Genomic DNA, 14,371 nt, shown 5'->3' on the forward strand with positions numbered 1-14,371 from the left:
AGGACACCAACTTCCTTCTCACTGAAGCTGGTGGCCCTCTGCCTCTCTGGCTGGGGGTCACCACTGGTCTCAGATGGTGCTTGCCCCGACATGGCGACCCCCGAGGCAGGCGTGGGTGGGCAACTGGGTCCTGGGGCTGGGCTGTGGAGCGATGGTATCCCAGTCGGGAGTCTACTGTTCCAGCAGGGGTGGACACAGCAACTGGACCCCTGCAGATGGCTGATGTGCAGGCACCAAATGGCAGGGCACCGTGGCAGCAGGCAGGCAGGCAGGCAGGCAGGCAGCAGCAGATGGCACGTGGGAGGCTGCTCGGGGCACTGGGGGGCAGTGATTCGGCCTTCTGGGCAGGAGCGTGGTCTTCCGTGTGTATTCGCGTGGCCAGCTTGATACGGAGTGATTTGGCACGTGCAAAATCTGCACGTCAGCGTGTAATTCGAGGAAAGGCCCTTAGCGCGTAAGCGCGTCTGCACGTATACGCATTTTCATTGGACCAAAGGCCCTCAGCGCGTGAGCGCGTCTGTGACATGACGTGCGAGGGTGTATCCCTCATTGCACATGACGACAGAACACACGTGGATTTCAACCAATCGCGTGTGAAAGTTCACGGCACCCCGCAAACACACGTACCCAGGCTAATCGCGTGTGGAACTACCCGCGCACCCGGAAACACACGTACCCAGGCTAATCGCGTGTGGAAAACTGCACGTCCGCGTGTAATGCGCGTAATCGCGCGTGAAAAACTGCACGTCCGCGTGTAATGCGCGTAATCGCGCGTGAAAAACTGCACGTCCGCATGTGACGTGACGCGCGCGTGCGTTTCCCTCAGCACGGGTTAAAGGTGAGCGGGCCCAGCAGTTCGCTGTACGTGCCTTCCGTGGAGACCGACGTGTGTTGCTGCTTCCAGTTGTTTCGCGCGCCATCTACTTCACAGCTCTCAAGGACGTATCTCTTCTTTTGGCGGGGGTATTGGCTACGCGTGTTTTTCTGCATCGCGCTAGTCAGACGGTGAGTCGCAAACGCTCCTTTTCCCACTGCGGGTGCCCCTGTGTATTGCACCCATTTTCGATGTCATCGTAGCCTGCGTGTCCCACGCGTACGCGTTATTCGTGTTACTGGGTGCCACCGCGTACTGCGGGAGGTTAAATCCACGCACGTAGGCTGCAGGGTTGCGTGCACGGTTTTACTGCAGTTTTGGGGTGCCTGAGCGTTGCGTGACCCGTCACCACATCACCGGGGTCACATACAGCCTTGCAGGTGCAGGGGGGCTGTTAACATCTTGCTTCCCACCCCCTTCACCCCAATTGCCCAGGTCAATTGTGCTGTACACCTCCCATTGGCACCACTCCATCTGTGCCAGCACTATTACATCTCTGCCATGGTTGGGAGGCCACCAAAGGTGAGGGGCGCCTCAGCTGGGCGTACTCCTCGTGGCGGGCGTGGTCGGGGACGTGGCTGTGGTGACCAGGGAGTAGGGGGACTCCAGGGTGTCCAGGGCAGCCACAGAGGGGGAAGAGGCAGGGGTGCGCCACTTGAGCACAATGTTGTGCTATGTGTTGGTGCAGCCATGCCACCACCCCCTGTGGTTCCGGGGGATGCAGCTCCTGCATCTGGCACTGGCACCCGTATGACCCGGCAGTCCATTCCATCGACTGCCACGGGCCCAAGGGCAGCGGTAGCTGCAGGTGCAGCTGTGGACACCGCCACCCAGGCTCAGGGTCTGCCAGCGCAGGCTGCGTTGGCACTTGAAGAGCCCTTGGTAGATCTCCAACAGGCCAGGGGGGAAACCATAGGGGCACGCCGGGCTGCTCAGACCAAGACACGTGTCCCTGGGGCAGTCATGTCATCTGTTGCCCCGAACAGCCGGGTGTTGGCAAGTGCAGGGGCAGATGCACCCAAAAGCACCCGGGTTGTGAATCTGCCAACCAGGACCGTTGCGGTCAATGACCCTGCCACAGCTGATGTTGCTGCGCAGGGTCCATTAGTGGGCACCCAGCTGCCACTGACACAAGTCAGGCCTTTGGTCATCCCTCCATCTGCCACTCCCTCGGCTCAATCCACCGAACCCACTGGCCATACTGGTCAGGGCGGCATTAGCCAGCCAGGGTCTGCGCCACAGTCCAAGAGGAGGAAGGTTGCACCTGCAGCACAGGCTGGGACCCCACACACAGCCACAACCTCCTGCACGTCGAGGAAGAAGCCTTTCTGTAAGCAGGAACTGGACTTCCTCGTGGACTACGTGCGGGGACACAGCCGTGACATGCTAGTGGGTGCCAATAGTCAGACTACGGCTGCCCAACGTGACACCCACTGGAAGCATGTTGCGGAACATGTCAGTTCATTCGGCCATGAGGTGCGCACGGCGCAGGAGTGCAAAAAGCGCTGGAATGACATCAAGCGCAGCACTAAGGCTAAGTGTGCCTCAAATTACAACTTGACTCTGGTGACTGGCGGTGGGCCTGCACTAGAGGAGGAAGAACTCACTCCGCATGAGGCTCTCGTTGCAGAGTTCATACCATCAGAATTGGTCGAAGGTGTGGGAGAGATGCTGGACTTTGATGCCCAGTCCAGTGAGTGTTGATGCGTAGTTGTTGAGGACGTGTGTGTTTCACTTGTGGGATGTGTTGTGCATGATTGCTGCTACATGTGACGTGTACATGGTTCTGATGTGTAAGTAATGCAATGCTACCGTCATGCATGTCTCCTCTGCCTGCATGCGGGACTCCATGTGGGAATGCTCCCTTGCCCCTCCTCCGCCACTCTGCACCCCAGTTCCACCTTTGCACTGGTCTGCTACATTCTTGCCAATGTGTAGTTTCTTGTTCATGTGTCCTGTGTAGATGCTAACTTCCAGCTTAGAAACTGCCAGACATATGCCGTGTGGTACAGACTTAGTACTCGATGCAGGGTATCCCACTTGTACTGTGCATGGGTCAGATGTCCCGCAGGGACATGAGTGCCCATTCATGCTCCATGTGCATTGCACGCATGCCCCTATGTATCCTTGACTGGATGATCACTGTAATATGAGTCCTTGGTTACATACATTGCCTGCCATATTATCGGCCTCCCCATGTCAACTGTGGCTCAGTCCTGCGTTGCACACATGTTTAGGCTCTGACAATCTGTGTGGCTCACAGGCCTCAGCCTGTTCAATGGCCAATGACTCTGTCCAACTCTTGTCGTGTCTTCTTCACACGTGGCCGGCCTCCGGATCTTCCATCATGTGTCCTGCCCACTGTCCCAGCATCATTTGCAGTGTTGTAATTTGAATCACATTAAGCTGTTGATGCCAGTCAACACTGCTTGTCAATACACAGGTGTATGGGCAGCCTTTTGATACCATGCTAGGCATCCCTGCTTTGGTACTGGGGTGGAGGGGTGCTTGGCTGCTAGACATGGTACACATTGAATACACAATGCACGTGATGTCTGAATTTGACATTGCACTGCCTTCACATTTCCTGGCACACACCATGGAGTGCTTGTACATGTAGGTAGTGAGTGGCGTACACATTTTCAGCATTGCATAGACCCACTTCGATGCAAACTGCCACCTTTCAACAGGTCTGATCACAGTAGCTATTCAAAGTAGACCCAGCATGCATGCCAGGTCATATGTTGTGTGTCACATGTCTGCCGGATGCCTTTGCTGTCGGTGTGTGTGTGTGTGTTGTGTGCTTCTGACATGTGTAGTGACCTTTTCCTCTCTATTTTTCAGGTGATGACGCAATGGATGCAGAGGATGGTGTTGTCATGCCAGACACAGGGTTGGTAAGACCACATCAACCCGGCACTAGTGGGGGTCGTGGGGTGGTAGGCCACGAAAACCCCCAAGTGCTGCAGTCCATCCTGTCTCTGGCTGCCTATGAGTCCAGCCTTGATGACGACTCTTACGTCCATGTTGAGTTGGATGACCATCAAGTCCATGTGTCAGGGGTGAGTGATTCTGATGTGGACACTCCTCTGTCTGCGACACCTGCACTGAGGGATCAGACAGTCTTGGTTCCTCCGCCCGTGGTGGATCGGGACGCAGGGTCACCCTCCACACCAGTCACTGATGTGCCTGGGACATCACGTCGACGGGGGCATGTAGTCGTGCAGCCGCAGGCGGTGCCAACACAGCGAGGACCCCCGGTCCTTGGGTCCCGCAGGGGTCAAGCCCGGCAACACGGTCGCCGCGCGCAACCGCTGTATACTGAGTGGGAGCAAGACATGACTGCCAATTCCGAACGGCAGGGGGCAGCAATGGAGAACATCGCTGAGAGCATGGAGCGTGTGGCCCGATCTGTGCTCCCCCTGCTAGGCAGGTGCTTCTCCAGCAGCAGGCGGCACGGTCCACGGCCCGCTCGCTCAGGCTGGGCATGGCGGCCTCAGACAGGGCACGCCAGGCTGAAATGTCATCTCTGCGTCAAGCAATTGCTGCTCACGCAGAGGCGCACATGGATGCCCTGAGGGAGGAGTATGCCTCCCTCAGATCCACTCTGGGTGTCCTTATGATGTCCCAGAGGCAGCAGGCAGAGGAGAGGTTTGCACAGCTTGAGCGCACCATCTCGGCTGAGCTACAGGCTTGCCGGGAGGTGCAGCGGTTGTCCAGCCAGGCCTTGCAGGAGGAACTCCGTGTTACACGTGCTACCTTGCAAGAGGAAGCACGTGTATCACGTGAGGTTCTGCATGCAGACCTATGTAACATCGCCACACAGAACCAGGCTCACCTGTCCGGCAGACTTGCTGCCGACGAGGGGCAAGCTGCGGCTAGGCGTGGCCAGGCTACTGTGCCACGTCCTCCTTTCCAGGATGAGCCAGACTCGGACGACCAACTATCTCCCACATAGGTCGTGCTGTGCAGGCGTTGAGCCCATGGAGGTATTTTTTTTTGGCTCAGCATCATCGCATGTGGATGTTGAGCAGCACCCTGTACCTCCCCCCTCCTGGGTGCCTCCCCTCCCCCCGGGTCGTATGTGGCCATTTTTGATTTTTCTTTTAGTTTAGTTAGTTAAGTTTCTGTTTGATAGTTAGTTTAAATAGGTAATGTAGGTTTTCCATAGTTAGTGTAATTAGTTAATAGTTGAGTTAGTTTAAAATTTGTAGTCTATTGTGCTTTCATGTGACAGTGCGGTGCCTTGTGGTTTTTGAAGGCATCCACTGTCTGTTCCAGCTGGGCCCTTCATGGTTGTCTTGTGTATGTGTTTGCTGCTTGGGTTCCTTGACTCACATATGCCACTCCTGCCTCCCTTATCCATGGGCTCGCAAGGATGGTTCGGTGTTACAGAATTTTACACAAGGGCTTTGGACTGTCATATCTGTGGCATGTCTGGTGCTTTGTGACTTGTGTTGACACCCCTAGTGGGGATGATTTAGGTGTAATTGTCCACTGTTCAGCTTTTGCTAGATGGGGTGTGTCATGATTAATGTGGACATTGAATGCTATGCATTGTGTATTATGTCTCATATCTTTCCTGTACACGTGCCTGTTGCAATTCATGCTGTAGATAGTGTTCCACACTTTGGAAGTCAAAGACGGGCTGATGGTGTGATTTGTGATGTGACTCTCTGACATGGTCAAGTAATGAGATGCCTGATGAGACACACACAGATCACTTTGATGCATTAATCATTTGTTTCATGCACTTTCTGCAGGGGGATGAGGCACCAGAGCACCTTTGCCAGCAGACATGGCCCATTGGACGACAGAATTCCTGACCCGTTTGTTGGTGCCCACATGCACATGTGTGCACGAGCAGAGCCACAGTGATTGCAGACCCACATCCTAGAACTGCTGACATGTTCCAAGGAACTCCAGGCAAGGTGAGCAGCACAGGGGGGCCACTACACAGCAAAGCTTGCACCAGGCGACTTGCACATGGGGGCTTAGTCACAGCAATGAGGGTGAGCTTAGACGAATATTGGTGTTGAAGCACACAATGCAGCTCAGATGTGTTTGTGGACTGATGGCTGTTGATAGTAGTTGTCTGGGACACATGCAGGGGCAGTGGCACATACCCTGCGGCACTTGTATCAACCATGTAGCCTTCCGAGACATGGAAAGGGGCAGCTCACAGGGACATACAGCAAGGGACATACTTGGGTGCAGTGCATGTCTATTCCACGTACTTCATGATAAATGCACTGCCAACTTTGTTTTGGTCATGGTGGTACGCAACTTGCTCTGTAGTCATGGCTTGCCATATGGGTCTGTCTGCTCACCCAGGGAACATTGCATGTTGTGCGAATTGTGAAACATTGGTGTTCCATTTGCCACGCACCCACCAGCGCCTGATTTACTGCATTGACTGTGCATGACCCGTCACAGGGGTGATGTTATATATGGTTACGAAGCATCGAGCACTGATTGTCTGTTTGTAGAGTAGTTTGTTGCTATGGGGCATGTTTTGTGTTGTGTTTTAGTGTAATTGGCACATACAGGTTGTTGACTGTGTCTCTCTTTGCAGCATTGCAGTGCTCCTGTAACCGGCCCTGAGAGTGCGCAGGCAGGAGGCCAGCACTCAAAACCAGAGCTAAGTGTCTTGTTGTTTTCCTTACAAACTGCCCTGCATAGGCTTGCTGTGGAGTGTACTGATGCATGGATGTATGTGTGGTCCGATTTGGTATGTTTTTTTCCCTAATCACCCGTGATCCTATGCAATTATGAAACCTGTGCCCTCTACCCGGTGTTCCTGCTTCCCGTGCCTATCCAAGCAACGTTCCCTGACCCTCTTTCCCCACTGGGGTTGCGGATGCCTGTGTAAGCCCCGAACTTGCAGGCGCCAAAACCCTAGAGGGGGTGGTTGGTTCGTACCACTCCTGAGCCTGGACTACAGAAGGCCATGACAATGATGTCCAAGTTTGTTTGGATTGTGTATGTGTTCATGCAGGTTGTACATTTTCGTGCATTCCCTAGTTTCATGTGTCATTCCTCCTCCCCTCACCTGCCACTCATTCCAGTCATCCAGTGTGTCTACACCTGTCCCGACTGCATATCCCTGAACCTCATTCCCCACCATGATCTCAGGGGCCTGTGTGAGTTTGACCTTGCAGGCACCCGGGACATGGTGTGGGTGGTTGTTTCATGAGACTCCCGCGCCTGTACAGGGGACCTGTGACAGTACACATCCATTCATGGTGCATCATCCTATGTCATGTACCACACATGTCTCACATCCTGTCGTGACATTGTTCTGCTGTGCTACCTTGGTTGTTGCATCATTGTGGTAGTACTTGGCGTTTGTGAGGTACTGCTACGTCAAGTCATCTACTGGAGGGTGTTTGGGTTCGTTTTCATGCCTTGGATTTTGTGATTTTGGAAATGAGTGTGGATTCTGAGGGTTCAGGCATCTTTTTACACACAAGGTGGGAGATGGACACGAAGGGTAAAGGTGATCCTGTGGCCAGGTGGAAATGAGGGTTGGAGGCTCCATGACCCAGGTGCAGTTGTTCAGTGGGTCATGGTCATTTGCGTGGGAGGGGGGGGTTGTTGTTGATAGTTGCATTGCCCTGCAGTGTGGTGGGAACTCTGACATTGTAATGTTGTTGTCCTATGTACATGTTGTGTTCTGCTGATCAATGCCTGTTCATGTGTTGTGTTTTCCTTTCAGGTGCGAGGGGATAGTTGTGGTTTGACATGCTGGGGTGTACACATGGTGGATGTTCACATGTGATGTGTAGGGAACACTGATGGTCACTTGAGTGCACATGCATATGTGGAGTGTATGTCCCTGCAGAACCACACACTTGCACTCGGATGCACTCCATGTACTCCCACCCTTGCATATCCACGTGTACACTGTTTGCCTTCTGGTGCCCACTGTGTCCCGGCAGCACATGTTCTGTGACCGATTATGGTTCCAGTACATGCCTAATTTGATGTTTGATGTAGTCTGTCACTTAGATGTGATGCTCAGGGTGTGCATCACACGCAATGGCTGTTCACTGTGCTGTGCGCTGAGCAGTGTGATGCAGGAGTGGGACACTGCACACATGAGCTGCAGTGTTGATTTTGCAATGCATAATGTGCATATAGACAGGCATTCATTGTGATGTTACGACTACGACTGTTGCAATGCATTTGGAAACAACTTATTTTGGGTGGGACATTTTGTTGGTCTGTCATTTCATCTGATTCCGGGTCAGGCATCATTGTCCGATGCCACTGTACATTTAGGACATGGCAATGTGTACCTTATCGTTACTGCGTCGGTGTATGGGTATTGCTTGCCATGTCATGTTGATGTTTGGGAGGGTTTGACTGACATGACAGTGATGGCCATGGCCTGTTTTGCAGGTGTGTGTGATGCACACCTTGCATGTCCAGGTCATCCGCTTCTCAGAGCAACTAGCTGGGGGTAGGTTTCTCTCCGCAGCAGGGCCCTCCCCCTGGAACAGACTTCCTGCCTTACTTGAACTTGAGGGGAACCATCTCCAGTTCTGGAAGCACCTCAAGACCTTCCTCTTTGCTTCTGCTTACTCTCTGCCTCTCCCTTGCAGAATTCTTCACTGGAACTGCACAGGAGCTGCTACTGGGACACTCTCACCAACCTCGGTCCCTGGCCCAGCCACTGTCCACGTGCACTGCCACCCTGGCAACCCCTGCACTGCAGTACTGTCTCTCTATCCCTACAGCCTTCCCTTCCCAGCACTTGTCTGCACTTACCTTTGCAGTTGCCACCAGGCGACCTATGTATTTTTTTTTTGGCCTACTTCCCCTGTACTGGACTCCCCCCCACCCTTCCCATTGCACTTTTCCCTTCCCCCTACCCCTGCACTTGCACAATCTCAATGACACCTAGCCTAGTAGTACCGTTCTCTGTGTTCCCTTGTCCCCCCCCCCTGCCTCATTGCGCCTTGGAATACTTGTGTATGGCCCATGTCATGTCACATGTCATATGTGTGCATTTTGGTTGCACAGGATAGCTTGTGTTTAAGTAGCTAGGGATGCAGACGATGTGGCACTTCCATGGCAACTATCTCAGGGTGGTAGGGTTGTGACAGTTGACTGTCACTTTGTCATCATCGATTGTCACCTGGTATGTGCCAGGCCTGTGTGCACTCCGCAGGGGTGGGAGTTTAGGTGAAAAATGTGGCCACAAGCTGGGTCTGGGCTTCCTCGCCACGTGCCCTGTCCCCTCCCATGGGCAGCGCCTGTGCCTGTGGTTGGGGATGTGGGGGCACCACCATGTCCACCGGGACGCCCTGCCGTGTTGCAACATTGTGCAGGACACATGCTGCCACAATGATCCTGCACACTACTGGTGGTGCATAGAGTAGTTGCCCACCAGAGCGGTCAAGGGAGCGGAAACGTGACTTGAGCACTCCGAATGTGCGCTCCACTATGCCCCTGGTTGCAATATGGGCGGTGTTGTATCTTACCTGGGGTGGTGTGGTGGGGTTCCGGATTGGCGTCATCATGTGTTTGCTCAGAGGGTAGGCACTGTCCCCTGGGGAGGTGATAATAATTGAGATTATTAGGGTTGGGATATTTGTCTGTGTGTGACTTGCATGCATGTGCAAGGGCATTTGTACTGACCTAGGAGCCATGTGTCGCCATGCTGCCCAGCTTCCAGGGCCCGGCTCAGGGCGGACATTCTGTATATGAAACTGTCATGGGTGGAGCCAGGGTAGTTTGCATAGACAGAGGTGATGATTCCCTTTGCATCGCATACCACCTGTACATTGATGGAATGCCAGTGCTTGCGGTTTCGGTAGATGTGCTCAGTGGCCCTAGGTGGACGTAGGGCCACATGGGTGCAATCTATGGCACCGAGCACTTTGGGGAAGTGTGCCACCCTGTAAAAATCCAGGACAACGGCCTGCCTTTCTGCGTGTGTTCTGGGCATGTATATGTGCCTGCGGACTGAGGGGTGCGCTGTCATGATTGCCAGTACCTGGTGTAGGCAGCGTGACTGCGTGGCCTGTGAGACCCCCCCCACTATGGCAGTGGTCCGCTGAAACGACCCAGTGGCCAAAAAATGCAAGACATTGAGCAGCTTCTCCAAGGGGCTCAATGCTTGGGAGCAAAGGGTGGGGGATGTGAGGTCATCTTCCCACTCCCTGACGAGGTCTAGGATGATATGGGGTGGAAACCTATACCTGCCGTAGACCTGGTCGTCAGGCATCCCAAAAAGGCTTGTCCGTGGTGCAAAAATACGTGCCCTGGCTATTCTCCTCCTCCTGCGGTGTCCCACGATCAGTGCAGCAACAAATGGGGCATTCATCGTCGCTGTATATACGCGTTTGTTGTTTGCGCGCACTTTTATGCTGTCCACGGGACGCCTCCGTGTGGGCGGACTCGTTGACGCCTGTGCCCGTCTTTTGCCGTGCACGTGTTTCCCGTATTCGGGTGTCATCGCGTGTGATTGGAGGGGAGCGAGCGTACACGCGATTGGGCTGGGTACGTGTATTACAGGGATGCGCGAGAAATGCTACACGCGATTGGCCTGGGTACGTGTATTACAGGGGTGTGCGAGAAAATCTACATGCGATTAGCCTGGGTACGTGTGTTCCGGGGTGCCGTGAACTTTCACATGCGATTGGTTGAAATCCACGTGTGTTCTGTCATCACGTGCAATGAGGGATACACCCTCGCACGTCACGTCACAGACGCGCTCACGCGCTGAGGGCCTTTGGTCCAATGAAAATGCGTATGCGTGCAGACGCGCTTACGCGCTAAGGGCCTTTCCTCGAATTACACGCTGACGTGCAGATTTTTCACGTGCCAAATCACTCCGTATCAAGCTGGCCACGCGTATGCACATGGAAGACCACGCTCCTGCCCAGAAGGCCGAACTACTGCCCCCCAGAGCCGCGAGCAGGCTCCCACCTGCCATCTGCTGCTGCCTGACTGCCTGCTGCCCACGTGCACTGCCATTTGCTGCCTGCACATCAGCCAGGGGTGCTGTTGCTGTGACCACCCCTGCTGGAACCGAAGACTCCCGACTGGGATTCCATCGCTCCACAGCCCAGCCCCAGGACCCAGTTGCCCACCCACTCCTGCCTCTGGGGTTGTCATGTCGGGGCAAACACCATCTGGCACCACTGGCAACCCCCGGCCAGAGAGGCAGAGGGGCACCAGCTTCAGTGCCACCGAAGTTAGTGTCCTGGTGGAGCAAGTCCTGGGGCAGTATGATGCCCTCTTCGGAAGTTCCCGCGCCGACAAGGAAGGACGGACTCGGATCTGGACTGACATCGTGACTGCCATCAACGCGGAGGGGGTGGCAGTCCGCGACTTACAACATGTCAGGAAGCGCTGGGAGGACTTCAGGTCCAGGACCCTGAACAAGGCCCGGCGCCTCTTGAAGGCAGCGGATGCCAAGGGGCGCCGGGGCCACTTGTCGGAAGAACAGATGAGGGTCCTGGAAAGCATATCCCCAGCGCTCCACGTCCAGGTCCTAGAGAAGCAGACCCGTCTGGAGTCGAGCGGTGAGTGTACATGCATCCTGATTGTGAGCAGTGCGTGTGGTGATTATTCGGTAGTGTGCAGGTTGCACATCTGTTTGTATGGGGTCGAGTATGGGTGGGGGTGTACAGGGCCGTGGGGCTGACACATGCGAGGGCTGGAATGTGTGAGACATGGATGGTGCTTGTGTGTGTAGGCTTGCATGCCAAATGCAGTTGTGTGGGCACACATGTTTGGATGAATGTGTATGTAAGTAGACATGTCCGTGATATCACGCATGTATGTTGTTTTCGGCTGCATGTATCAGCACTGTGTACATGTGCATGTGTGTGTATTTGACAAGGGTGCAACAGTGATGCAACATGGATGCATGTGACAGCGGTATGTGGAAGCCTGATTGGCAGATGTGACATGGATGCCCGTCTGAACAGTGCGACACTTGGCAGAGGTGTACACATGCATGCAAGTGTGGTGGTGTGTGTACATGTGTGGTGCACTTCCTGTGTTGCATGTGATGTCTGGCTCACCTTTGGCTGCTCATGCTGTTGTATGTGTATGGATGGTGGTGGCAGTTGCGATATGGCCGTGGTATGGGTCATGTGTGCGAGTTGTAATGACATGTGTGTTGGGGATTGTGATGACATGTCTGAGGTTTGCCAATGCCACTCATGTGCAACTGTCATATGTGTATGTGTCTATTGTACAGTGCCCTGATGCCTGTGTTTTGTTTCTCCCTGTCTGCAGCGTCAACTGATGAAGAGGGCGGAGAAGGTGCTGTGGAGCACAGCGGCGGGGATCCCACCGCCAGCCGGAGACGCAAGGCCCGGCTCCCCTCCCGTGTTGTCATCTCGTCGGGGAGTGAGGAGTCTGGTGCCGCGTCCAAGGCCGCAGCTGCCGGGGGGAGGTCCAAGAGGCGGAGGTTGGAGTTGGACTCCTCGGCAGGAGAAGGGGCAGCTGTGACCCCACAGGGCCCAACAGGGGAAGATGGCACTGAGTCATCCAGGTTGGTGGGGGGTTTGGTGGAGGAGGAGGCCGTGCAAGCACCAGAGACGGGGTCTGGAGGTGGGGATCCCACTGGTGCTAGTGGTGCAGTGCAGGACCAGGGACAGGAGGCAGCACAGGCGGCCGCTGAGGTGCCTGTGTGCAATCCTGTCCCCGATCCTGTCCCTGCATCATCTTGCACCAGCAGGGATGCCTACGTCCAGACCCGTTTTCAGGCAGGGGATGAGCTGACGTCAACTGGCCTTCCTCTGCCTGCGGACGTGGCTATCCAGGTCCGGGTTGAGCCTGTCCAGGCTGGTGTGGCGTTGCGTCAACAGGCCATGCGAGGTGACCTGCAGTCTTTTCATGGAGAGACTGCACGTCATCTCGAATGGCTCGTTGACCACGTCAGCCTGCTGGGACAGGTCACCCAGGCCGGATTCCTCGGTCTGATGGGGCTTGCTCCGACCCCCTCCTCAACTGGACCCCCTACGCGCCAGTCGTCCTCTGTGCCATCTTCCCACCCATCAGTCACCTGGGTGCCCTGTGGAGCTGCCTCTGACGGTGCGGCCAGGCTGGTGGAGGAGGTATCCCTGCCACAGTCGGGAGTCAGACGTCCAGCAGGGGTGGCCACATCTACGACTGCACCCCAGCCGGCGGAGGATGTGCAGGCAGCAGGAGGCAGTGCACGGGCAGAGGCAGAGCAGCAGCAGCAACATGGTGGGAGCCATGAAGGCTCAGGGCCTTTGACATCGGAGGGGCAGGCATCGGCCGGAGGGCAGGAGGACCCAGGACAGAGAGTGTCTTCCGTGTGGCAGCGGTTGGGCCACGCCATAGATGCGGAGCGGCGGCGGGCGGAAGAGGCGCGGCTCACAATGGTCAGGGCGGAGAACTCCATGCGGAGGGCCCTGAGGCGGGCCGAGTGCCTCGAGGCAATCCGCAGGGGGTTAGAGGAGGACACGGCGTCGTCCCTGCGGACCCTCGGGGCCATGGAACAGGACCGCCTCCGGGACATCGAACAGGAGTTCGATGATGCCCTGGCCCGGAACACCACGGAGTGAGCCGCTGGACTTGCCCGCCGCCTTTGTATATAGTTCTTTAGTTTTAGGTTTCCTTTGTTTGTTCTTATGATTTGGAGTCGACGGACACTGCTCCACTTTTTGTATATAGTTGCATTTTAGTTAGGGTTTTTTGTAGGTTTCCTTTGTTCAGTTGGGCTCATGGACCCTTGGAAGTTTTGTACATAGTTCTTCATTGGATTGATTTTATTTTTCATTTGACTTTGGACAACATTTTTTTGGATTAGGATTTGGTGTTTTTATTTTTTTAAACGGACATGCAGCTTATCTTTTTTTCATTGCCATTGTAGTTTGTTTGATTTCTTTTGCATTCTTTTTTTTTTAATACAATTTTGTTTTCATACTTCACTGTGTGGTATCATCTCATTGGTTTCATGCATGTCATGTTGGGTGTTTTCCCATTCAATTGCAACCATTGTGTGTGACGGACATGGGTTCATTTGCTTTATGAACATTGGGGGTGTAACATGTAATTTCCATTTCCATGTGGGTGAATGGGTTACTTGGTAGGGCTTTTTGGCTGTGGAGGCTGAGCATAACGCACATGATTGGGGATTGTGAGGACCTGGTGGAGGCTGCCCATGGTGGCTGGGGGGTGGGGGTGATAGGGGACATGAGTGGGGGCCTGGTGGGGGCTGGCCATGGTGGCTGGGGGGTGGGGGTGGTGGGAGACATGGGTGGGGGCCTGGTGGAGGCTGCCCCTGCACTGCTGGGGGGTGGGGGTGGTGGGAGACATGGGTGGGGCCTGGTGGCAGGTGCCCCACAGTGCTGGGGGGTGGGGGTGCAAGGGGACATGAGTGGGGGGCCTGCTGGCAGGTGCCCCACAGTGCTGGGGGGTGGGAGTGCAAGGGGACATGGTTGGGGGCCTGCTGGCAGGTGCCCCACAGTGCTGGGGGGTGGGGGTGCAAGGGGACATGAGTGG

This window comes from Ambystoma mexicanum, chromosome 8, assembly GCF_040938575.1.
Source record: "Ambystoma mexicanum isolate Mex_15411 chromosome 8, UKY_AmexF1_1, whole genome shotgun sequence".
Taxonomy (NCBI): Eukaryota; Metazoa; Chordata; class Amphibia; order Caudata; family Ambystomatidae; genus Ambystoma; species Ambystoma mexicanum.